The 24969-nt window shown below is 39.6% G+C and overlaps 1 long non-coding RNA gene and 1 pseudogene across 1 annotated transcript in view; both read left to right on the forward strand.

Moving 5' to 3' along the window:
- The window catches only part of LOC131807876 (uncharacterized), a 31557-nt gene that overhangs the window by 3712 nt on the left and 2876 nt on the right, over positions 1 to 24969 (forward strand). Inside the window, exon 2 of the long non-coding RNA XR_009344609.1 lies at positions 19996 to 20068. This is a non-coding gene — a long non-coding RNA (uncharacterized LOC131807876). The remainder of the gene's footprint in view (positions 1 to 19995; positions 20069 to 24969) is intronic.
- LOC131807875 (large ribosomal subunit protein uL11-like) lies at positions 21529 to 22041 on the forward strand (annotated as a pseudogene).

Below are 24969 nucleotides of genomic sequence, written 5' to 3' on the forward strand. Positions count from 1 at the left end.
CGCATGAGGGGGGGAGGGTCAGAGGGAGAAACAGACTCCCCACTGAGCAGGGAGCACAATGTGGGACTTGATCCCAGGACTCCAGAATCATGACCTGAGCCAAAGGCAGTTGCTTAACCAACTGAGCCACCCAGGCCCTCTTAACAATAATTTCTTAATATCCACGAGTCTTCCCTTAATGAAATTTCTCATTAACAAAAAGATATAAAAATTTTTGGCCTATTTTTGGATATATGTTTGGTATGGCTTATTTTGAATAATTTTAGATAATCTGTGTCCTTTCTCCAGGAGGTCATTGCTCACCTCCTGCTGTATATTCCAGAGTCTATAAGGATATTAAATATTCGAGTAAGGGATCTATTATATTTGTATGGAATGTTGTAGTTCTCAAAACACTTTTATGTGTGTAGACGTTTCAGTTTTTATGTTAGCCTCTGTGAGTCAGCTGGATATTTTAGAGATAAGGAAACAAACATAGCTGGTACTTGAATTTAATTCTCTTGACCTCAGCATAGTGTTCCTCCTCCTTACCCGTGATTTTCACTCGTGCTTTTTCAACATAATGATCTCTAGCCAAAAATCAAATTACATGGACTTTGGAAGTAATCTGAGATTCAAACACTGTTCAATTATATATGACCTTAGGTAAGTTATTAACCTCTTAGAAGCTTAGTTTCCTTGCCTGTAAAATGGTGAGAATAATCATGTACCTTCTCGGCTTATGGCAGAAAAAAAGCAAGCATGGGTAAAACATGGGAGAGGATGCCCATCTCCTTGTGTTTCCTTTCCAGATGGCTTCCCAGAGTTGCCACTTCTGACAGTGTGACTTTCTATCTTCCCCCTTTAAGAGGTGGAATCTATTTCCTTCCATCTTCAATCTGAGCTGGACTTGTGACTTGCTTGGGCAAGTAGAATGCAACAGAATGGATGTTGTGCCGTTTCCTAGGCCAGGCCTGCAAAGGTCTTATGTGTTTCTGCCTGTTCTCTTGGCCCCTTGCCTTTCCCATAGAACAAGCCTGGGCTAGCATAGGGGTGAGAAATCACATGGGGAGCCTAGTTATCTCTGTGGAGACCATCCTAGGTCAGTCCCTAGGCAGGAAAAAACACATGAGAAAGCTGAGCTAATATCAACAGTTGCTGACTACAGATGCAGTTCTGTCAAGACCAGAGGAATAACCCAGCTCACCAATACACTTATGACCAGTAACATGTGCTTATTGTTTTTAGTCACTGAGTTTTCAGGTGATTTGTTACACAGCAATAGCCAACTGATACGTGATAATTAGGGAATCAAAGTGAACATTCATTAAACTTGAGGGGAATGATATATTAGATATTGCCTCTATTTTCTTACTCTCATTCAATTAATTTACTTTGTAGATGTCACTTCAATCCCAATAAAAGGCTTTTTGCATGTTACTCTCTGTTGTGGACAACTTTGTAGCTTTTCATTTCCTCAGGAAGAATGCTCAAACTTTTCAACATTATGTATATGGCTCAGAAAAACATGATTTCAACTACCTTTATGTTACTTTCTTCTAAAACTTTCCTATACACATATTTTTCTAATAAGCTGCTGCTTCTAAAGTTGAACAGATTCAACTTTAAGATATTCCTTTCATACCTTTACTTTGACTTTAATTCCCTCCCTAAAATTCTCTTTCTCCTGGCCATGTCTTACTCAAGGGAACCCTCAACATCCTAAAAGCTGTCACAGATGCCTGGAGTCACAGTATTGGCACTAAGTATTTATGACACTGGCTAAGTGAATCATTTTTGCAGCCTGAGAATTTTTTCTCATATTCTATTAATATATGATTTTCAAATTGTGTTCCTCTTGGGATATAACTTACCTCCTTGATGAAGGGATTTTGTCTCACCTTCTTTTTTTATCTCAAATAATTTTCCAACACAAGAATTTCATTAAATATCTGGTTGATATTGAATCAAGGGTTAAAGTAGACGATGGCATATATCTATATAGAGAAGGAGGGTATAATTGTGGCAGGAAAGCTTTCTGGAGAAAAAGAACTTCTGTTGGATTCAGAAGCCTGAGCAGAACTTCAAATAACAAGAAAAAGTAGAGAGAGGGCATGTGTATTATAAACAGTCTTGAAAGCAGGAACCAGTGTAGTGGCTTGTATGTATCAGGGTGGGCTGGGTTATGTTATGGTGAAAACCATCCCCCAAATCTCAGTGATGTAAAGCAAAGAGTAGATGTTTTGTTCATACTGATATTCATCATACATCAGTAGGAAATCTCTGTCACAACTCATCTTCACTTAGAAATCCAGGGCAATGGAGTTGCTACCATGTGGAAGATTATAAGTCTTTGTGGCAAAGAGGACAGGAGATGAGAATAACACATTAGCTCTTAAATACTTCCATCCAGAGGTGGTATATACAACTTCTGTCTGCTTAAAATTCATTGGCCAGAAGAGATCACACAGGCATACCTAGCTTTGTGAGTGCTTGGAAGGTAAGGTTTAATAAATATTAGTAAAGAGTTGTAAAGTTCCTCAGGGAGGAATAGACTGCGAAGAACCAGCCTAACTGGATAAAAACTATGCAGCAAAGAATAGCAAGAAATTAGATTGAGTGGATAAAATGGAACAAGGTTTTGGAAGGGATTTCGACTTAGGAAAAGCAATTTAACTTTTATATTAGAGAATAGAAATCCATTGTATGTCCTTGAGCATGGACAGGGCATGATGACAGCCATGTTCTAGTAAAATTAATCTTAATCTTGCAAGTAGGATGAGGAGGAGAGCCTGATAGGAAGCTATTATGCTATTGCAGAAAATTAGGGCTTAGAGTGTTGGGTGATGGTGGCAACAGAGCTAAGGGGGAGGTGTGTGTGTGTGTGTGTGTGTGTGTGTGTGTGTGTGTATCAGTCTGTCTTTGTGTGTGAAGAAAAGCAAAGGGTCTTCTTTGGATTGTACCAACACCCTGCTCATTTTATAAGATACAACCACAAGAACTAACAGGCTCAGAATTCTGCTTTTTCTGTTTTACTGAGAAATACAAAGGCACTGGTGCCTGCTTTCTTTTGTTTAAAAAAAAAAAAAAAAAAGGAGTTGGAAAGGTCGTCCAAGATAGGAATAAATAGAGGCAGAGGCAAATCAATGTTTAACTTGGAAATATTTTTCAGTTAATCATCTCTGACCGCTCACACTAAGAGGGCACTCCTGCAGTGCTGGCAAACTTGAACTGGAAGCCACTAAGCTTCTATTAAAACAGCAAAATGTCAGGATCTGTACAATCAGAAAGCCTGATCAGGTGTAGGTTCCCCCTAAACTGGGAAGGTAATCTTCCACAAATACATGTCTGACGATATTTTGACTTAGAGACTCTGCTTCCAAGTTTCAGGATTATGAACCCATAGGATTTTCCTTGGTTTTGGATGATCATTTAAAGTTTGAGACTCACACCTGGTAGGAAATTTGCTGAAAGGTGTGGGAAATCATCTTGGAATTTGTGTTATATCTTGTTTTTCCTGTTTTCCCTTCTGGTATATATAATTTTGTGAAATACTACATAATGTGGTGTCTTAGTTTGCGGCTGTTTCGATGGCTTTTTGGGGTCACTCTATTAGAGGAGGCACATGTCTAAGAAAGTTATAGAAATCTTATAAGGCCAGTGGGGCTAATATGTGCTCTAATAAGCAAGTATACTTTTTTTTTTAAAGTCTCATCTCCATTTTAGTGTGTTTGCAGATGGTCAGTGATGAAGAAACTCTATGATTTTGACAGGTTTGTTTATTCTTCTATATAGGGTAAAATAATTATCTTGTCAAAAGAAGTAACTCATTCAGCCTTTGAATGTAAGGTACCCATTACATTCCTGGAAAGCCCTGTTTGTAAAGAGATTCTGAGTCAGAGGGTCACCCTTGACTTCAGACCATTGTGCTCGTGAACTTCTGAACATATGGTGTGCTATTCTTCAACCCACCACTCCAGAGAGTTTCCTACACCACGGACCTGGCTTTATAGGCAGAGAGTAAAGTAAATGGTGCCAAAACAATCAATATTCTAGGATCTCAGAGATGTATTTCTCTTCTGAAACCTGGTCTTTCTGTCATTTTGATTTTAGACCCATGAGACATCTTGTAATAATTCAGCAACACTAAGATTCAGCCAAGCTGTATTTGAATTGTTAAGAAAGCCTTAACTTTTCTTTTGCACGTGGGGAGCTTTAAAAGATCTGATTTTGAGTGCTTTTGAGGAATTCATATAGATTAGATAGATTTTACAGGAAATCTGAAAAATACCAGATTACATGTGTCTCCTTTCTTGATTAAAAGAACAAATCATATAACTTTTATGTTCTTTTATGGTGAAGGTCTTTTATTAGCAAGACCCTAATAGAACATTGAAAAACAACAACAAAAAAATCCCCCAAACAAACAAACAAACTAAAAAAAACCACCTTTATTTTGACCTGGGTCTCTAATCTTGCAATGCTGTTAAATAATGTCACTTTATGTTTTTGTTATTAACTATTACATTATTTGGGGCCTGGGTTTAACTGCTTCTCTCACACTGTCTCCTTGGCCATCACGTTGGTCCACCAGTGTTGGGAGAGTTCAAGGGCTGTGATAAAATCCAGTGGTAAAATTTTGGCCATGGATTTCTTATTTATTTATTTTGGCCCAAATAACAGAAGTGTTTTCCTCCTGTGTATGAATTAGTGTCTCATTCACACTCTCCTAAACAGAGGACAGATGGTGAGGACTTAGCTTTATGCACCAGTTAGCTATTGTTTCATAACAAGCTCCTCCACACTCTGTGGCCTAAAACAGTAACACTTACTGCTCTTGGGTTAACTAGACAGTTCTCTTGGCCGGGCTTACTATGCATCTCTGGCCTGTAATGGGCAAGATTGGGAGCTCTGTTTCTCTAAGTTGTCTATTGGCTGGTCCAAGGTCACCTTGAGTGGGATGGTTGGGATCTTCCAGCAGACTCATTGGGGCTTGCTCTTAGGGTGATGACAAGGATCTAAGAGAAGTGTGCAAAGCTTCTGGAGGCCCAGACTTGGAGCTGGTACACTGATACTTCTATTGCAAAGTTACAAGTAAGTTATGAGTCCAGGTCAAACTCAGGAGGTAGAGAGATAGATTTCCTCTTAGTGAAGGAGCTGCAGAGTCACACTATCAAGACTGGCTGTAGGGAGACCATTACTTGGAGTCATCTGTGTAACCAATCTTCCACATCTTAATTGGGAAGTAATGTTCAATAAGGTTAGTGATCTCTACCCCGAGTGAAAGAATCATGACCTATGGCCAATTGCTAGACCCATATTTATTGAAGTGTGGTCTATAGGTACTTTCTGTATCATATTTACTGTGAAACTTGAGGTGCTCTAAACCTACTGAATTAGCATGTCTGGGGTTAGGGCCCAGAAATGCTTATGATAATTGGTCCCCCAGACCCACCCATAACTCTTAAACTCAGATTTGAGAATCTCTGCCTTAGATTCTCCTACTCAATACAGTCAGTGAAACACTTAGACTCGAGAGAGAGAGTATTTTTTCAGATATGGAAAACTGATTCAGAAATGAATTACAAAAAAAAAAAATATAGTTGGACTTTTCCAGTGATTTGCCTTTAATAGACTGAACTTTTCCCCAAAAATGATAAATATAACATGTCACAGTTAAATCAATCGATAAATTCATACTGACAAAATTAGATAGAATTAGTTTGATTGATTGCTTTTGCTCTGCAAGGGACTCCTAAAAACTGATGCATCTCAAAATTTGGCCATTTTCCTTTTCTCAGCCACAGTGTCCAAGCCAACATTCCTATGGTTTCTTTCGTACAAAGAGTGAGGGAACTATCATTAAGTCATCCCTTCAAGAAGTCTGTAGTGTAGCAAAGATGAAAAATGCATAGGGCACCTGGGTGGCGCAGTTGGTTAAGCATCAGACTCTTGGTTTTGGTTTAGATCATGATCTCAGAGTCAAAGGATAGAGCCCCATGTGGGGCTCCACTCAGTGTGGAGTCTGCTGGAAATTCTCTCTCCCTCTTCCTCCCCTTCTCTCATCCTCTCCCCATGCTTGTGTGTATGCTCTCTAAGTAAGTAAGTAAGTAAATAAATAAAATCTAAAAAAAGAAAAATGCGTAAGTTTCTACTTGGCAAGAAAAGAACAGATTACAGGTTTCATTTAATGCCTTCCAGGAGGCAAAAAGGGAAGGAAAAAAATATGTCCTTACAGTTTAAAAACCCATATCTTTCTCTACAATTCAAAAGTATTCAGTGGGGGGGGGGGCACCTGGGTGGCTCAGTGGGTTAAAGCCTCTGCCTTCAGCTCAGGTCATGATCTCAAGGTCCTGGGTTCGAGCCCCGCATCGGGCTCTCTGCTCAGCGGGGAGCCTGCTTCCTCCTCTCTCTCTGCCTGCCTCTCTGCCTACTTGTGATCTCTCTGTCTCTGTCAAGTAAATAAATAAAATCTTAAAAAAAAAAAAAGCATTCAGTGGGAGTCATCCAGGTGCCCCTCAGGTAGACAAAGTATGTGTGTGTGTGTGTGTATGTGTGTGTGTGTGTGTGTGTGTGTGTGCAAGAGAGAGAAAGAAATGGTGAGAGGGAAAGGAGGAGAGTAGTTCTACCAGTTCACTAGAAGCTGCTTTTGAGCCATTGACTGAAAATTTAAGACATTTTGGAAGACTCTTTTTGGGGTCAAAAAGATATTTCAATGACAACTTGAAGAAAACAAATCTGAAAGAAGTAAAAAGTATTGAAAAAAAGACCAATACTCCACTTACTCTAGTCTTCTCGGTTCTAGGCTTTACCTGTACTAATTTAGCCTCCACAGAGGATCAGATTAATGATCTGAATGTTTGAAAACCCTAAATAGCACCCATTACCTCGCTGAGTTGTCATATTCAAATGCATCAAGGGCAGAGAAAAGAACGGTTAGTGAATGAAGCTGGATGGTTATGAGTAAAAGGTGGTGGGGTCTGAGGAAAACTGGAAAATGCATGTCCCATTGAGAAATACTCAAACTCAGATTTTTGAAATAATGGACCTGGCCAATAGAACACATTTGTGGCTCAATTCTGGCCTCAGGCCATCTGTGTACCTCTGTGGGCTGGCTCAAGTCCAAATTTATTAATCTTGCATTTCGGATTTTCTATGGCTTAACACAGTGCTGTGAAAAGAGTAAGACTCCTCACATTCATTTTTAATACAGCATGATATAGAGGAAAGATGATTGGGCTTTGGAAGTCTTGGGATTAAATGCTGATTCCATCACTCATGTGGTGTTCCTACTGCCTCAGACAACTCAGATGACTCATCTTATCATCTCCAAGCCATGTTTGTTTTTCATATGTACATCAGTAATAATGCCTGCCTTGCCTTGCTCATTTATTTCCTAGGAAAAGAAAGTGATATCATTCAGAGCTATACAGCCAATAAGACAGCCATTGGTGCCGTGGGACTATTGAGTACTTGGCATGAGGCTACTGCAACAGAGGAACTGGATTTTTTAGTTGAATTTAATTTTAATTACTTTAAATGTAAATATAAATTCTGTTTGATTTTAGTTCTTGGTTAACTCTTAAGAATGGTTGGAATAACTTGTATTTGTCATTCTACATTTTTAAGCTATAAACTTCTATGAAATCTAAATGCAAATAAAATATATTTTTTAAAGATTTTATTTATTTGACAGAGAAAGAGAGAGCACAAGTAGGGGGAGCAGTAGGCAGAAGCAGAGGGAGAAGCAGGCTCCCCATGAGCAGGGAGCCCAATGCAGGACTTGATCCCAAGACCCTGCGGTCATGACCTGAGCCAAAGGCAGATGCCCAACTGACTGAGCCACCCAGGCACCCCCGATAAAATATTTCTGATGCAACTTTATCATCTGAATTGAGATATCTGCAAGTGTAAAAATACATACCAAGTTTTGAAGACTTGATGTGAAAAAAGAATATAAAATGTCTTGTTAATAACTTCTGATATTACCATATGTTAAATAATATTTTGGACATATTGGTTAGTTTAAGTGTATTGTTAAGTTAATGTCACTGATTTCTCTTTACATTTTAAACAAAGGTGGCTACTGGCTATTTTTAAAATTATTTATGTGGCTCACATGATTTTTCTATGGGGCACTGCTGATTTATCTGACTAAAGCTTGCAAGATAAAATGATTTTTTTTATCTGCAATAAATACTGCACAAGTTGGTTGGAATATTTGTGATAGGGATTATATTTGTTTTCTTCGCCATCATTTATCTAGGACCTGGCCTTGTTCCTAGAACAAAGTAGGGGCTTGATAAAGACCTTTCTTTAAACAAATAAATATTTAAAGAAGTTTAATACATATTCAATGAATGTTTATTCAAATAGTGTCTTTGTTGCATTGCCTATAAAATGAGGGAACTGTAAAATGGTATTTACATTACAACTAGCTCTGAAGTACAGTAAGACCCGACATGATAGGATATCGTAGAACACAGTGCACTATGCTTTCACTCTGTGAAGATGGACAGTCTTTTTCACCTGGCTGGCCTGCAGGGAATTTGATATAGTATCTTTACACACTATAAATCAATACAAGAAAGACAAGTAAATCCCCGTTAGAGGACAAGAATCATACTGCCGGATTCTGATTAGTCAGGAGGAAAGTTGGATGTTGGCATCTGTATGTTGGCCTTGGTCATTTTGTCTATTTTTTTTAATTTTCAGTCAAACCCCTGTTTACTAGATAATTCTCACTTCAGTAGGCTTTCTTGCCTAAAGATTACAGAGTTTTTTATGCACGTGAATATTCCACACCTTGAAGTGAGAATTTCCCTCTTGGGAAGTAACATGCTTTCTTGGAGAATGAATTGTCACCTCACGTTTGCCATCTGTGCTCAAGGAAATATGTTTATTTTTAGCAAACAAGGTAAACCCTTGAGGGGATAAGTTATAGATTCCCCTAACCAATAGGTTCCACTTTATTTCATTTCATGTGACCCTGTAGTTTTCTCTTGATAATGCACATATCAGGTTTCTGAGTTCCCTGGAATTCCTCTTACAGGGAAAAGTATGTATGGGTGTAAATTTTGAACATAATATATGCATATGTGTTTCTGTTTCCATTGGAAATGTTATGATTTATTTGCCCTAAATAAATTTTAACATTTTAACTCTCACTCCATAGAACTATAGGTGAGGAACTTTACTGTGAAGTAAAATTCTTCAGAAATGAATGGCAACTTGTCATTTTCCTCTTCTTACTGATGGAAGTTGTGAGGATTCCAGTGTTTTCCCCTGAGAGATTATCTTCCGCTGGCTGCCATCCTAAGTTTTGAGATGTTTATTCTAGAGGCAATTTAAACAAAAGAGAGGAAATGCCCTGGACTAGTGACTGCGTGTAATCATAATGAAAAATGTTTGATATTGATTCAAAGGAGTAGAAGATGGTGTCATGATTTCAGACTCAGACTCTCTCACTTCTGGGGATGGGAATCCTTTGGAGAAACTAGGATAAAAGAAAAGCATGTTGTGCATCTATTTTCCTCTTTCATCATTTTCATGACATCATGATCTTGTGGATGAAGAAGGCTGGTAAATTGTGTGCTAATGCAATTTAAGTGTTTTCTTTTCTTTTGTTTTTTTCCTACCTTTGATGATGTTTAGTGAATTAAGTTTCTGTTTTGTACGTAAATAAAAAAGAAAACACAGGACCACTAGAATAAAAATGGATTCAGGCAGGAATCATCAGTGGGTACTGATGGAGGTGGAGGTTCCATGAAGAGCAACAAACTTACATAATTACAATGTATCTAAAAGTACAGAAAGGAAATAGTTAACTGCAATGAAGACATGGAAGAGCATCTTCACCAAGTGGTAGAAATTAATATCACCACAAACAGGCAAATGAATATCATGGGTCCAGAGATGAGATACTTTTGGAAGAACACATCATTAGGTCGTCTTGCAGCCCCAAATGCAACCCGGGAGCCTAATCACAAGGAAATATCAGAGAAACCCAAATTGAGGTCAGTCTATAAAATAAATGAAAGGCTGAAGGATTGCTTCCAGGTTTAAGAAGACTATAGAGACATGACAACTGAGTGCACCACGTGATCCTTTATCTGAATCATAATTGTTATAAAGGTCATTGTGGGGGGCACATGATGAAATGTATATATGGGCTATAGATTAGATAACAAAGTATTTCATCAATGTTAAATTTATTGAATTTGGGAACTGTACTGTGATTATGTAAGAGACTCTTTATTCTTAGGAAATAGACATGGAGATATTGCAGAGTAAGGAATTAAAGGTACAGCCTACTGTCCCATGGTTCAGAAATACACGGAGTGTGGGGGGGGTGTTAAGCAACATGGAAAAATATTAAAATGCATTGCCTTGGTATAAAGGGCATTTCGGATTTGCAACTTTTCTCTAAACTTGAAATCATTTCAAAATAAAAAGTTCTAATAAATAGAAGCCAGCCTCCTGACCACACACACCACCTCTCTCCCACTTGTAGAGCTACAGGTGCCCACTGATGGAAAGATTTCGTGGGAGAAGAGTTTAGAGTACATGCAGGTGGAATAGTCGGAGAAAAATATGAGGATGAGCCATGAGAGCACCTTCTCATAAATATGGTTGCAAGGAGTCCTCTTACGATGACAGAACCCAGGAATTCTGTGTCCATCAGGATAATCCCATTGAAGAAATTTCATATGGCTGCAAAGCTCCCAGAATCCAGGGGGTAGGGTGATGAAGCCCTGGTTTGAGGGTTGATTTATTGGCTGGCTTAACCTGCTTGTTACCAGAAACTTGCAGAGCAGCGGGTCTGGGTGGGGCTCATGTGCCCGGCACCATTCCTCCAGAGGGATGGGGTGAGATTAAGCCCAGCGAGGGGCACATTCACAGTACTTTGGGTGTTGTGTTCCCAGGGGCAGGGGCTGGCCACACGTCTTCTCTGAGTGGACAGACAATGGCTGCCGGCGAGCCCCACAGTCTTTTGGGAAACACGTGGAGGGAAAGCTGGTTCTTTGTGCAAGCTCTCTCCTCTACTCACTAGATTTCAGGTGGGCAAGCTTGGTTTTTCTGCAGACTTGAGGCTGAAGCAATGCACCCCTGGACCCTGTGCACAGAGCCTTCTAGAAAGGGTAGGGCTTGCTAACTAGCCCATTAGAGTGAGAGAGAATGAAGCTGTTGTTTAACGGGTCCAGAGAAAAATCGCAGCAGGATCTCCCTTAACAAACACCTGTAATCTGGTGTTACACCAACACACAGTTAACTCTTTATACAGACTTTTGCTGTGTTCTAGGAAGCACCCCATGGGGTTACATAGGAAGGAAAAATCCAGCCTTTTATTACTTAATCACATCACTCAATGTTAGAGGTTTTCATTATCTCATAAAATGCTTCCAGGGGTAGGGAAAGGTGGTTTGGAAGAAATTTTATTGACTTGCCTTGTTTCCAACTTTGTGAGCTTTCAAACAAAAATACTTGTCCCTCTATTTGTTGTTTTTAAAGATGACTTTTGCGCATTACATTTTGTAATGTCCTCATGGTGACATGTTTCAAGAATTATTTTTCTTAAGTGTAAATGGCATAGAGAGCTATAAATAATCAAAGTATATTTGATTATAGCAAGAATTGTTTCAGAGAGTCAGGGATCAAAATCCTGGCACGTGATCGAGCCAGTCTGGGATCTAGCAGGCTTTCAGGGCTATTGCTTTAAAAGGGGAATGAGGTCCTCAGACTAAGGTTTCTAGTTTTCAAAGTGCTGTGCAGAATTTCAACCTCATGATCTCTTATCAGCTCTGAAAAGGGACACTTTTGTTGTCTTTGCTTGGAAACCGTTTACCAAGTTTCCATTTTTATTTCAGTGGATAGTATTGTGGTTGTTTCTTTTCTTTTTTTTTTTTTTTTTTCACATGATATACATTGTTTTATAGTGGGCTCTCCATTCAAATTGGGGATTACAAAGCTTTCTTCTTTTTCATTTAGTACCAAGAGAAGTAAAAGAACAAAGGAGAATTAAAACAAACAAATAAACAAACAGTTAAGAGAATAGATTAGTGACACACCTAGGCACAGCCAGGAGTTTCCCAACAGGGAGTTCATTTTCCACATGCATGACTTACTTGGCAGAGTGATACGGGCCCAAGTTTTCAGATTTAAATTTTCTTGAAAAATTCCAAGGCTTAGGACACAAAATGGGTGTGGGATTTTTAAGGCATCATTGTGGTGGAGTCAAGAGCTGATGGGAAGTCCATCAATTAAGGCAGATTACTGAGATCTCTTCCCAAGCAGAGGGATGCTGTTATGTCTTTGGGAAGTGGCTGCCTAGAGAGGAAGCAGGAGGTTGCATTTCAGAGCAGGGTAAACTGGGGTGACTATTCTGAGTTCTTGAGATGGGGCTACCTTTCAGATGGTTTTCTTGCCTGGATTGTGACTTTCTTATGAGGGAAGGAACAAAGATGTCTTGGTCTATTGGTCTTTGTTAGCTGCTGTGATGTGTGGTGTGTGTATGTGTGTGTGCATGCACATTCATACTTTGAATTAGAAAATTTCTAATTGTTTTTCACTGAGAGTCTGGGTTTCCATGCATATCTCTAGTGTGGCAGGAGCAAGTCTCAGCTGAGAGAGTGACAAGTGCCAGCAGGCTTTCTCTTTGTGGGCCTTAGCATGGGATCCTTTTCTTCTCAGTCACTGCTCATAGCACTGACAGAAAAGGAGATAATTTTCCTTCCCTTTCTCCTTCACATTCTGGCAATTGCACAACTTTCCCTTGGGACCGAAAGCATTAAGCCTGACCCTGCATTTCCTCAATGTGGCAGATTGACTTTGGTTAAAGAATCCAGTGAAACTCCCCTGTGAACACAAGGTCCACGGACTATCTTTCCGAAACGCTGACATTCTACATGACTGTCCTGTATATGGTGCTTCCCCCCCTGCCCCAATTCTTTTAATTGTACTGAGCTCTGGCACTATTTTAAACCATGTCCTGCCATTTACCATATTAAGGAAAAAGCAGGTATTTATCCCCTCCCATGAGGTGCTGATTGGTTGTAAAATGCCCTTGTAAAATCCATTCTTGCTGTTAACCTCATTTGTATGAAGGAAAAGTATTTGGAATTTGCCAAAATTGCTGAACTCAGTACAGAGCAGACACTTCTACAGCCTCGTGTTTGTTGAATTATTAAAAAATCCTGAGCCTGTCAGGACCCTGGGAAGTCTTCTATTATGTTTTTCTGGCTCCGGATAAATTGGCCCCTTGAAATGGCCATGCACGTTACTGGGCTTTTCGTGTCTCAACATCTCCTGGGAGAGAGATTATAAGATTTCTTTTTGTAACCTAACATGATACGCATCAACTTATTCACCAAGAATTCATCCTAGGAGCTAAGCTGACATTTTTCTGGAATGAGCCGAAGCCATTTTTTTGGTTGTTTTCTCCTTGGAGACAGAGGACTGTGTTGGAGGAATAGCCCATATACCACTCAACCACCCTGAGGAGCCAGTCTCAGTTCCTATAGCCTCTACTCTTTACTAAATATATAGTTGTTTTGATTTTTGTACTAAGTAATATGTTTTTTCAGTATCTGTAACTCATTTTGCTTTTACATGCCAAATTTTTGCGCTGTTCTGCTTGGGTTTCCATTGTTACCTTTTTTATCCATATGCCAACGGTCCCAAGAACATACTCATTTTCCTGTGGCAGCAGAGTCCTGGTGACAGAGATGGTCAGGAGAAATCCAGACCAAGAAAACATAGAAAGGAGCAGGCATATTAAGCTCTGCTGCTTCCTGCAACATAGATCAGACTAAAAAGTCAGTAGTCCATAAACAAATTCTGCATAAATAAAATTTCCCTCACAGGTCATTTTCCTTGCCAGCTGCAGCACCTTTATTAACAGTAAATGATGTTTTTATGGGGATGTTTCAAAAAGTAAAAGCCATTCCTTTTTTTATGTCCTGAGAAAAATGGAATCCATTATATTAGAGATTTTTAAATATTAATTAAAGCCCTGTCTTGGGGTAGAGAATTCACAGTTTGGTTGATCCCCCAATGACTGGCATTGCCCAGGAGCTATTGTGTTCTCCAAAGCAACACTGATAAAAAGAGACTACTCCCAGAATGCCATGGGCTTTTTCAGTTAAAGCTAGGATGGGTGTAACTTCTTTACTTCCTGAAGCTGTATCAGTTACAAATATGTGGAAACAGAGCAGATTAAGCTATTATGGAGAAGTTTCTTCTGAATAATTCATATTATTTTCTCTGTGTAGAACCGTTCATTCTCCCCCTCCTCCCAGATATGAACTAAATATTGAAGGCTCATTACATTTCCAAATATCAGAATTTGAACCATGATATTAGGTTTGGGAGTAGGCTGAGTGTTTAGTGTCCCAACGAGTAGGATGTAATAAAAACTCCATAAAGAACTAACTCTTTACCACATACTTCGAACATTATGCAACACTTGAGGGAAAGTAACTTACAGTCTTAGCTTAATTATGCATGGCTCTGAAGTAAATCAAGATCATCCCTCCAAGTCATGCTTTAGTAAACATTGTTTTACTCTCAACACTGCACATTTTAAATCAATGATATTTTAGGTTTTGTCATCTTAGTGATAAGTTTCTTGTGGAAGCTTTACCAGCAAAATGACTCTCTGCATGAGTTGGTTTTCCATTGCTGTCATTGAACACAGAGCCATCTTGCTCAGTAGGAAATGACCACAAGACTCCCTGTGGCCAAGGAGCTGATGTTGTTCAAGGCTTTCTGGTGCAGTGAGCCTCTTGACTGTTTAACTGTGCCTGACTATTTGTCTCGTCAAGTAACTCATCCAGACTCCTGGGTAGTTCTGTCATTTTCCTGGAAATGGCATAAGGTTTGGTGCATTCTCATCCGTGTCACATCAAAACTCAAATCTAGGCGTAGAACAGATGGAATCCTGTTTAAATCCCCACCACTTCATACTCAAGTTCTCCCTTCCCAAAAGATATCATAATCTCTAGCTTCTCATGGTGAATTTTTTATAATCCCAACCTTCTCTCCTTGCCTTTCTACCTCTTCTGGCTTTTAAAGGACAATCTGAGATAGACTGATAATTTTTCAGAGTGCCATGTTAGTCTGTATGCCTCAATAGGGAGGGCTGGAAGGGCAGATCTTAATTACTCAAGTATTTGTTGGGTACCTACTGGATGTTAACCCCTGAGGTCAACTGAGGTTAGACTGTACATCCCTCACCCCCAGAATGGCAGCAGTAGGGGATGAGCTGAAGCAATGGTGTTCTGATGTTGTTGGTGTACAAGAGTTATTAGAGATGGCTTCACAATGGCATGAGAATGGAGCATGTGGAACCTGCTAGTGGTGTCCCTTTGATACCAAAGAAAGTGAACAAAATTGTGTCCTTCAATTAAGAGTGACAGTCATCCAAGGAAGCTCTTTCAAGTCTCTCTTTGAGCAGTTGTTCATGTGGTTGAACAGGCTTCTTAGTGTAGAAAAAGTCAAACCATTCAAGAAGACAATAGTCTATTGCTGAGGTGGTGGGATAGATTGAGTGTAGGAACTCTTTTTTCTTATTTTGCTCAAAATGCTAAAGTCCTGTAAGAAGAAATAATAGTTAACACTCATGGGGGTATTTACTGTGTGAAAGGATTTATTTTCACCCTTTTATATACACCTAATTTAAACTTCACAGGAACTTCTTAGGTGGGCACTATTTTCAGGTAGGTAAACAGATACACAAAGAACATCAGTACCTTGCCTGAATTCATGTAGCTAGCAAAAGATGAAGCCAGACAGTTGATGTCCAGAAGCTGGGAGGTTTTAACCAGAAAATACAGTTCCTTGGGATCAGTTTCCAATGCCGCAACCAGGAGAAAGAAGCACAACATCTTAAAAATTAGTTTCAGAGAATTTGGGTGATTTTGTTTGTTTGTACATAGGAACCAGTCATATGGTATGGGGGAAGGGCAAATGGTCATATTTAGTGAACAAACACATTTCCTAGAGATTAGCTTGGAGTTCAGAAACGTTTCTTCCTATGAACCTCTTGTAGGTGGTTTTCTTGTCTAGAAAAATTTGCCCTCTGGATTTTGCAAAGCAGAGTTCTGGAGCTCCCCTGGGAGAGTGGGTAGACGTTTCCTCTTAAGCTAACTGAGTGAAAGCCCCAGCAAAGTGGCATTTTATAGAAGAGGTTCTATCAAAGCCAGGAAAGCAGAGCATAATTCCTTAAGTGTATCTTTGTGTAAACCGGGAGGACTCAACAAGATTTTAAAATAACACAGTTGAGTAAGTGAAACAATTGAAGATACACATCTCATTCAAATTGAATTCACCAACTGCAACAATATTGTCTCATGAGGGAGATTTTTTTTTTTTTTTTTATGTGTTCAAAGCTGGCTTTGAGCCCTTAAGAGGTATCAAAATAATCAAAGTGTTTTCTTTGCTCTTAGGCATCTTGTGAAAAAGTTATAAATGGTTAAGATGTTCATGCTGATCAGATACCACAGTTAGGAAGTGAAAGGAAAGGGTGTTTCTAAGCATAAAGCCAGGAGGCAGGAGACCCTGTCCGTTGTTTTAACTTCTGTCTTAGAACTGTTATGCTCTTTCTGCCTTGGATTCCTGACTCGAGGTTGCCCCAGACCCTTTGGAGAAGAGTATGTCTTTAATGTGAGAAGAATCAGAATTGAGATAGGGATTCTCAAATTTGATTGATTATCATAATCACCTGGAATGCTTTTTTAAGATACAGATTTCCAGTCTTCTCCCTCTGGATATTCTGACTCAGCAGGTCCAGACTGGAATTCAGGAACATGATTTTTCATAAACCTCTTTTTTTTTTTTTAAATTAACATACAATGTATTATTAGCTCCAGGGGTACAGGTCTGTGAATCATCAGTTTTACACAATTCACAACACTCCACATAGCACATACCCTCCCCAATGTCCATCACCCAGCCACCATATCTCTACCCCCCACGCATCCAGCAACCCTCAGTTTGTTTCCTGAGATTAAGAGTCTCTTATGGTTTGTCTCCTTCCCAATCCCACCTTGTTTCATTTTTTCCCTCCCTTCCCCCCGTAACCCCCGACTCTGCCTCTCAAATTCCTCATATCAGAGAGATCACAGGATAATAAATCTCTCTTAATGGGCATCTATGACCAACCGGGATGGGGAGACACAATCTAGTGTATACATTTTACAAATGAGTGGACTGATATGTGGCTAGGACAATTAATGTACTCAACTCCTCTTCTAGAGATGGAGCTGAAACTGGAGTTTTTTCCTTTCTTCCTTCCTTCTCTAGATTTAGTGCTTTTCTCAAGTTTCTGAGTGCATATTCATTGGACAGCAAGGGATGAGTGTGTGTGTGTGTGATACACAGGCATATAGGGATGAGGACTTATCACTTGAAAATACTAAAGATCTGGCTATTATAATAATACTATTATTTCGAAATGGAGTCAGATGAGTAAAAATCTCTGTTGGAATTAAAATGCTAATTTTGTGGAAAAAAATTACTTAGTACACAATCTCCTAGGAGAAGTAAAAAGCACCAAAAAGAAATGAGACACTTTCCAAAGAGCCTTTCATTAAATATTAAACTTAGTTTGTCCAAGGCTTCCAATTATGTATAAGAAGCATGCCTTACATCCTGGAAAAGACAGACGAGTAGTGAAGAAAAGTCTTATTAACTGCTTCTCCCTTCTCCAGTCAAATGTCTTCCCAAAATCCCATTTGGATTTTGAGCTCCTGAGGTCAGGGACTATGTCTTATTCCTGCTTATATCCTGGCAGTAATTATTATTTATTGAGCACTTACTTCATTTGCAAAACAATCCTATGACATAGGTACTTGAGGAAATAGGCAAACACCATCTGGGTTGTTTAGTGAGAATAGAGGAAGTACCTCCTCTGGCTTCAGATAGACAAGGAAGGGATTCAGGATGAGGTGGGACTTTAGTTAAGTCTTGCAGGGTATGCATCAGGGGGAGGAATGATCTCTAGTGGAAGGAAGGAACGCCAATGTGTTTGAGAAGGTGGGAAGGAATCAAGGCAGGCATGCTTGAGGGTCAAGTGCAGGATGGTCTCCTCAGAGCAGGCTTGGGCAGAGAGGCAGTGGGAACTGTTGAAAAGCAATTTGAGGTGGACCCATGGATGGCCTTGAAATCTGGATAAAGAAACTTGGCTTTGTTTTGTCCAACATTGAGGAGTTATCCAAGGCTTCTTAGTAAGGGAACTACATGTTAGAAACATGCTATTCTAGGACAATATGAGTGAGGAGAGGTCTGAGGCACCAGAGCTTCAAGTCCCTGTTCAAAGAAATAGGAACATTTGGAGGAAGCACCAGTTACAGGGGAGAGGAATAGAAGAGTTCATGTTTGCTTTGGTTGGGTTGGGATGCCCAAGCCATGTGGCCACCTCTAGCAGGCAGTTGGAGCTCTGGGGCTAGAAATGAAGATATGGAATGTGGATTTTTGAAGTCGGTAGTAAATGAATCTCTGAGTAGAAGAATGAGGATCAGAAAGAACAGAGGGTCTGGGACCCAAACTTGTGCACCTGACATATTGGGGATCAGGAAGATAAACCAGGGAAGCAAATAGTTAAGTGAAGTCTGGTATGTAGTGAGCTTTTTCATTTCATTAAAAAATATCCCCATGTATATGAGTAACTATTTAATGTGTTCATCTCTTATGTGTGTGTTTATCCAGTGAGATTTTTTTTCCCCCTGACTGCCTGCGAGACATTCCCACCAAGCTGTTTGTCCTCTGGAAATCTTGCCAGAACCTCAAACGTAATATTTCCCAAACTGAACTTGGCTTCTTATTTTCCAAAGTTGTCTTGTGCTCTGTGTTCTTTATTACTAGTCATGGCACCCCATCTTCTAGACTCAAAACTCTTGATTTCCTTGTATATTCCACTTGCTTCCAAGGCCCAGAAGGTTGACATCTTTGTGCTCCTTAAGGGCCAGCCTCCTTTCCCATATTACTGTGCTTGACTTCAGATCTCCAAGTCCTTTACCTGGGGATGTTTAATAACCTCTTAATTCATCCTTCCAAGCTTATACTCTCCTGCCTGTCATCCATCATACACATCGCTACCACCAGATTCATCTTTTGGCATCTGATCTTCTGACTCACTAGATCCTCTTAAAAAAAAACGTACACAGCTTCAATTTGCTGACAGCAGTGGTTTTACATGTGGTCCCCCAAATGAAATCTTATCCAGAAACTCCAGTATGTCAACTAGATAAAAGCAGGCTGTTCTGGTCACACAGGAGAGTATCCTGGATCATTGCCCATTCTGTCTTCATAACACCCAGGACTCAGCAGAAGAGAATTTGAATAAGTGCCAACTTCCTGAGCCTCATCATCATGGCCCTTTGAAATTTCCTCTCAAAATTTTCCCATTTTATTTCGCATTAGTGCCAACTATGTCCCCTACAGTTGAGTCTGAGGGAACTGCTATTTCCATATTCTTCCATTCTGTGTCTTTAGCTCTTCTGAATAAAATTCTCTTCTGTTTACAGTGCCTTTCCTCTGATTGCATACATCCAACTCCTGTCCTCAAAGACCCACCTAAAATCTCCCTCAGTGGAGAGTTCCTCCCTGATTCATCCCCCTTACTTGTAAGTAATTTCTTTTCTCCTTAATCCATTATTGCCCATGATATGGGTGTCTCGTAGGCACACATCTCTCTCTATTCTTATTAGAATAACTTAGTGTCTGTTTTCTCTCTCCTTATAGACTGCAAAGTCCTGAAATTGGAATAATAGATTGATTTGCCTCCATATTCTTCCTCAGGAGGTGGGGCACACCTTGAGCTTGTGGTTCACAGTTATTTGCTGAATGAATACCTGCTTTGTGAGCATCCCGAAGGGGGGAAGAGGCCCCATCGTTATCACACATTTCCCATCGTGCACAGGGCAGTGCTGGGCTTACTGTTGACTTATATTGAGTCTACAAAACTGGCAGGCCTTTTGTTTTACTTTGGAGCTATAATATGTATTCTTATCTTTTCAGATACTTTTTGCAAACCATGATGGGAGACCCTGTGGACAGCCACAGAAGGACAGTGTGTTCATCCAGCATGGAGGTAAGGGGAGCAGTATTACCATAGCCATTTTGTTCATGGCACTCATAGGCTGCAAGAGGTAATATGCCTTTCAGAGAATTAGAGGCAGAATCTTAAAATGCCTTTCTTTGTTATGCCTCTTCCATCCTAGGTCATCTTTCCAGTAAGTGTTTTGTGGCATGTTACCTTTGAGGTCATTTACTGCATGTCACTGTCTTTAGGGCAGACCTTCTGAAGAGGTCTGGAAAGAATCTAAACTAATGGTTTGGACCTTTTATAGTTATGTATCTCTAGCTAGGTATATAAGTGGTTTGAGTTGAAAGAGCCTGGAGTTCTGCGGCAGTAAGCTTCTGGTAAGGGCAGTGGGAAGTCTGAAGGAATAAATTAAAGTACCAGATGCCCTTTATACTGCTCAACTTCTCAGCATGAGTCAGTCCCAACTTCCCAGCGTGGGTCACAAGTTTATCTTCTCTAAGGGCTGTGAAAGCAGCCACAATGGCAGGGGATGATGGATGGAGTTGTTCTGAGGAAGGGTGTGCATGGAAGTTCTGTTGGGGTCTTGCAATTCCCCAGGAAGTCTCAAGAATTTCTTAAAGTCTAAATTCAATAAATGAAGAAAAAGGGGGGGTGGTTCACACAATCCTTTAGACTAAATTGTATACATTTCAGTACATATAGGGAAAGTTTGATTGTAAGAGTCAAATAATAAGAGGAAAGGTTTTTGTGATTGCTACTTTTGAAAATCAAAAAGAAAATATTGTGATTAATTATTTAATTTAAAGGTTTAATTAAATGCAAGTTACAGTTCCTCATTTACATATCTTTCTTTTAATGGTTTAAATCTCTTAAAGCACACAGGCTTAGACATATGCCTGTTCTCAACTGTTCCTCATCTCCCTTAAAGTTGGAATTGCCCCAAGTTTTCATTAATAAGAAAATCAGGTGTGTTTCAATAATAACTCATGTCTTAAAAATGGAAATAATGTACATATTTCCTGAACCAATGATTGGACATTTTATTTTATTTTAAGATTTTATTTATTTATTTGCCAGAGAGAGAGGGAGAGATTGATAGAGAGAGCACAAGCTGGGACAGAGTAAGAGGGAGAGGGAGAGGCAGGTTGCCCTGATAAGCAAGAAGCCCCATGTGGGATTTGATCCCAGAACCCTGAGATCATGACCTGAGCCAAAGGCAGATGCTACTGAGCCACCCAGGCATCCCAATGATTGGACATTTTAGCATCATTTCTTTGGTACAATATTCACAGTAATATGTTAAATGCTGGCCCATTCACAGACATTAACCATCTGAGAATGCTTAGAAAGACCAGGAAATAAAATTATTGCGTCTTGTTTTGAGATGAAATTCAACAATCTCTTAAGACGTAGAAGTTAGGCACTTCAGCTTCTTTTGGCTTTTGACTTGGTGAAGGTGAAGGTGCAACAGACTTTGGTCATCCTAAATCCAAGTTCACTGGACAACAGCCATCTCCAATATGCCACCTACGTTTGACCCCAATAAGATCAAAGTCATGTACCTGAGGTGCATCACTGGGGAAATCAGAGCCACATCTGCCCTGGCCCCAAAGATTGGCCCCTTGGGTCTCTTTCCAAACAAGTTTGTTAATGACATCAGCAAGGCAGCCAGTGATTGGAATGGTCTGAGGATTACAGTGGAACTGACCATTCAGAAAGGACAGGGCCAGATTGAAGTGGTACCTTCTGCCTCTGCCCTGATTATCAAAGCCCTCAAGGAATTACCATCAGACAGAAAGTAGCAGAAAGACTTTAAGTGCAGTGGAAATACCACTCTTGATGAGATTGTTAACATTGACCCATAGATGCGGTACCAGTCTTTAGCCAGAGAATTCTCTGGAACCATTAAAAAGATCTTGAGGACTGCCCAATCTGTAGGCTGCAATGTCGATGACAACCATTCTCATGACATTGTTAATGACATCAATAATGGTACAGTGGATTGCCCAGCCAGTTAAGAACTATAAAGGAAAATATTTCAGTAAAAAATCATTTGACAACTAAAAAAAAAAAAAAAAAAAAAAAGAAAGAAAGAAAAGAAAAGAGAAGAAAAAAAGAAGCAATGCATTTCACATAGAATGAAATGATAGTATTTATCTTAAGCACTGAATATGCAATATAAAACAGGACTTAAGGACACAGTTTAAGAATTTTATTGCTTGGTTTAAATTCCAGCTTCTCCACTAATATAGCTATGTAAACTTGGTCAAGTCATTTAGCTTCTCTGTACCTAAATTTCCTCATCTGAAAATGGGAGTAAGTATAGAACTTGTCCATATTAATCCTCTTTTACTACAATAATGGTGTGTAACAAATAGCTCTTCCCAAATCTCAGTGGCTTATAACCATAAATATTTTTTTCTCCTTCAGGGGTCTGTAGATCAACTGTGCAACTCTTAGGCTGATAGTTGTGTTCAGATTGCTTCCGCAGGTGCCAGGCTGAAAGAGAAGTGGTTCTCTAAGGAGGAATGTCAGAAGCACAAGAGAATGAGCCAAATCATTTAGCAATTTCAGTCAGACCCCCGCTTGCATACATTCACATTTCTGTTGTCAAACAACTTATATGGCCAAGTTCAACACTGAGGAGGTGGATAATTATGCTTTTCCCATGGAAAGAGGAAGACCGAGTGGGTAGTTGTTGAACAATAATTCCTACCTCACTATATTAAGGTTGTTTTGAGTGATGACTGATATAATATTGTATAGCTCTTAGCACATTTACTTGTTACATAGTAAAAGATCAATATGCATTCCTTATTATTACTTCTTATAAAAATGGTGTCATAAATTTGAAGAGAGCAAAGAACAAAGGAACTTCTGGAAACTCATGCAGACCTTACTGAGATTCATGTTCCAACTTGCCCCGAGTCTCTTCTTTATTGCCCTACTTCTACTCCTGTTAGAACCTGAAAGTCTGTTAGCAATATGAGAACAGAAAGAAGTTTCCATCTCTTGCTTCCTTATCTCAGCTGGTGTTCAGTTAATCACTGACTACTACTTCCATAATGGTCCAAAAGCGTCACAAATTCTATTTTCTTAGAGCCTATGGTAGTGAATTGTAAATCTTGGGAAGTGCATAATTTCTCTTAATTTCCTCCTTCTCCCTTCCTCCCCCCTTTCCTTCCTTCCTCCTTCCCTTCCTTCCTTCCTTCTTCTTTCTATCTTTTATTTCTTTAAAAAAAAAAAGTAGTACTTTCATTAGATGAATGGATTGGATTTCAGTACCTACTATAACCACAGACTCTTATAGTGAATTTGTCTTTGGGTCTTGGAAGCAGATGTTGAGGCAGAGTTTGAGATGCAAGATATTTATTAAGATGAAAACCTGTGGGGACACCTGGCTGGCTCAGTCAGTACAGCATGGGACTCTTGATATTGGGGTCATGAGTTGAGCCCCACATTGTGTGTGGAGTCTACTTTTTAAAAAAGGGGAAAAAGAGATTAATGCCTGGGAAAGGAAGGACTAGGGAGTACAACTGGGATAAAGAAATTAAAACATGAAGCATGTCTGAAAAAGCCTAAGCCAATTGGGCATGAACTCTAGAGCTATGATGTCTTTCAGAGCTCTTCTGAGTTGGGTCAAGATGACCACTCCCTTAAATGTCTTCATAGGTCAGTCATTTGATGTGGGTTGCGCCAAGAAAATGTGTGGCTTAGGCTTGGGGACTGTGTGATTGAGGCAGACCCTGAAGGGACTGGTAGCTAGAGCCTGTGTGTAGAAGGCATATCCACAGGTAAATAGTAAGCCCTTCCTAAAGAAGGGTCTGTGTGGTATATCTCCAGGTCACTCACAAGTACCTAGTTCATTGTACTCATTTCATAAATGTTAATTGTTATTATTATTGCTAGTTATCAATATTCATATATATGTACAATTTTGCTATCTCATCCCTTTTATTGCCTACCCTCACCACTCTCTAATGGCCTATCCACCCCAACCACCTCCCACCCCCCTACCCCCTGGCTTAGCATAAGCTTTAAGAGAGAGTCATGATGGTAGCAAGACCCATCAGGCTCCTTTGGTTTTGGGCCCTTGAGAATACTCTATATCCTGTGTTCATTCTTGAGTTTCCAATTTAGCTCATCTAACTTCGAGCAAGAAATGGAGATTGCTGCAGAACTACAGTTTGGATATGTGTCCAAAGTTTATTAGGAATGATACCATGAAATCTTTAAGATATGCCTCTACAGTTCCAGTCAGAAGAGTCTTAAACTTAGAGAACTGGACTCATAATCTTACAGAACAATGGGTTGTTGCAATAGAAGAAAAATACAAATCAATGTGTTCACCTTCCTCATGTTACAGTTGAGGAAACTGATGTATGGAGAGCCATGACTTATTCAACTCTTTAGTAACAAATACTCAAGCCAGTGGCTTTTCATACAATCATACAGTGTTTAGATAACATTGGGGCTTAAAAGTTTGGGTCAGAGTTGGAGTTGGACAACTTTGTTTAAATCCTAGCGTACACACTTATAGGCCATGTGATTATGAGCAAATAATTTAACCTTTATGAGTCTCAATTTCCTCATTTTTAAGAAGTCACTTCATAAGGTAGTTGTGAGCATTAAATTAGAAATGGATGAAAAGAGCTTAGCTGTTACAATGATGATTTCATTCACAGATCTGTATTCTGTTTTTAAGAAGACACAATAGAAAGCACGCCTCTTATGTGTTGCTATAATGATGCAGTGTGATAACACAAAACTTCAGTAGCATGCAAAATTAAACATTTATGGTTCACGCATCTAGGCTCAGCTGTTGGTAAGCCAAGCCACCTCTGCTGATCTTGGCTGGAGACTCACATGCCTGCATATCTGCTAGATGTGGCTAATCTAGGATGACCTTTGCTGGATCAGCTGCAAATACTCAGTTCTTCTCCTCG

Source organism: Mustela lutreola, chromosome 9, assembly GCF_030435805.1.
Source record: "Mustela lutreola isolate mMusLut2 chromosome 9, mMusLut2.pri, whole genome shotgun sequence".
NCBI classification, from domain to species: domain Eukaryota; kingdom Metazoa; phylum Chordata; class Mammalia; order Carnivora; family Mustelidae; genus Mustela; species Mustela lutreola.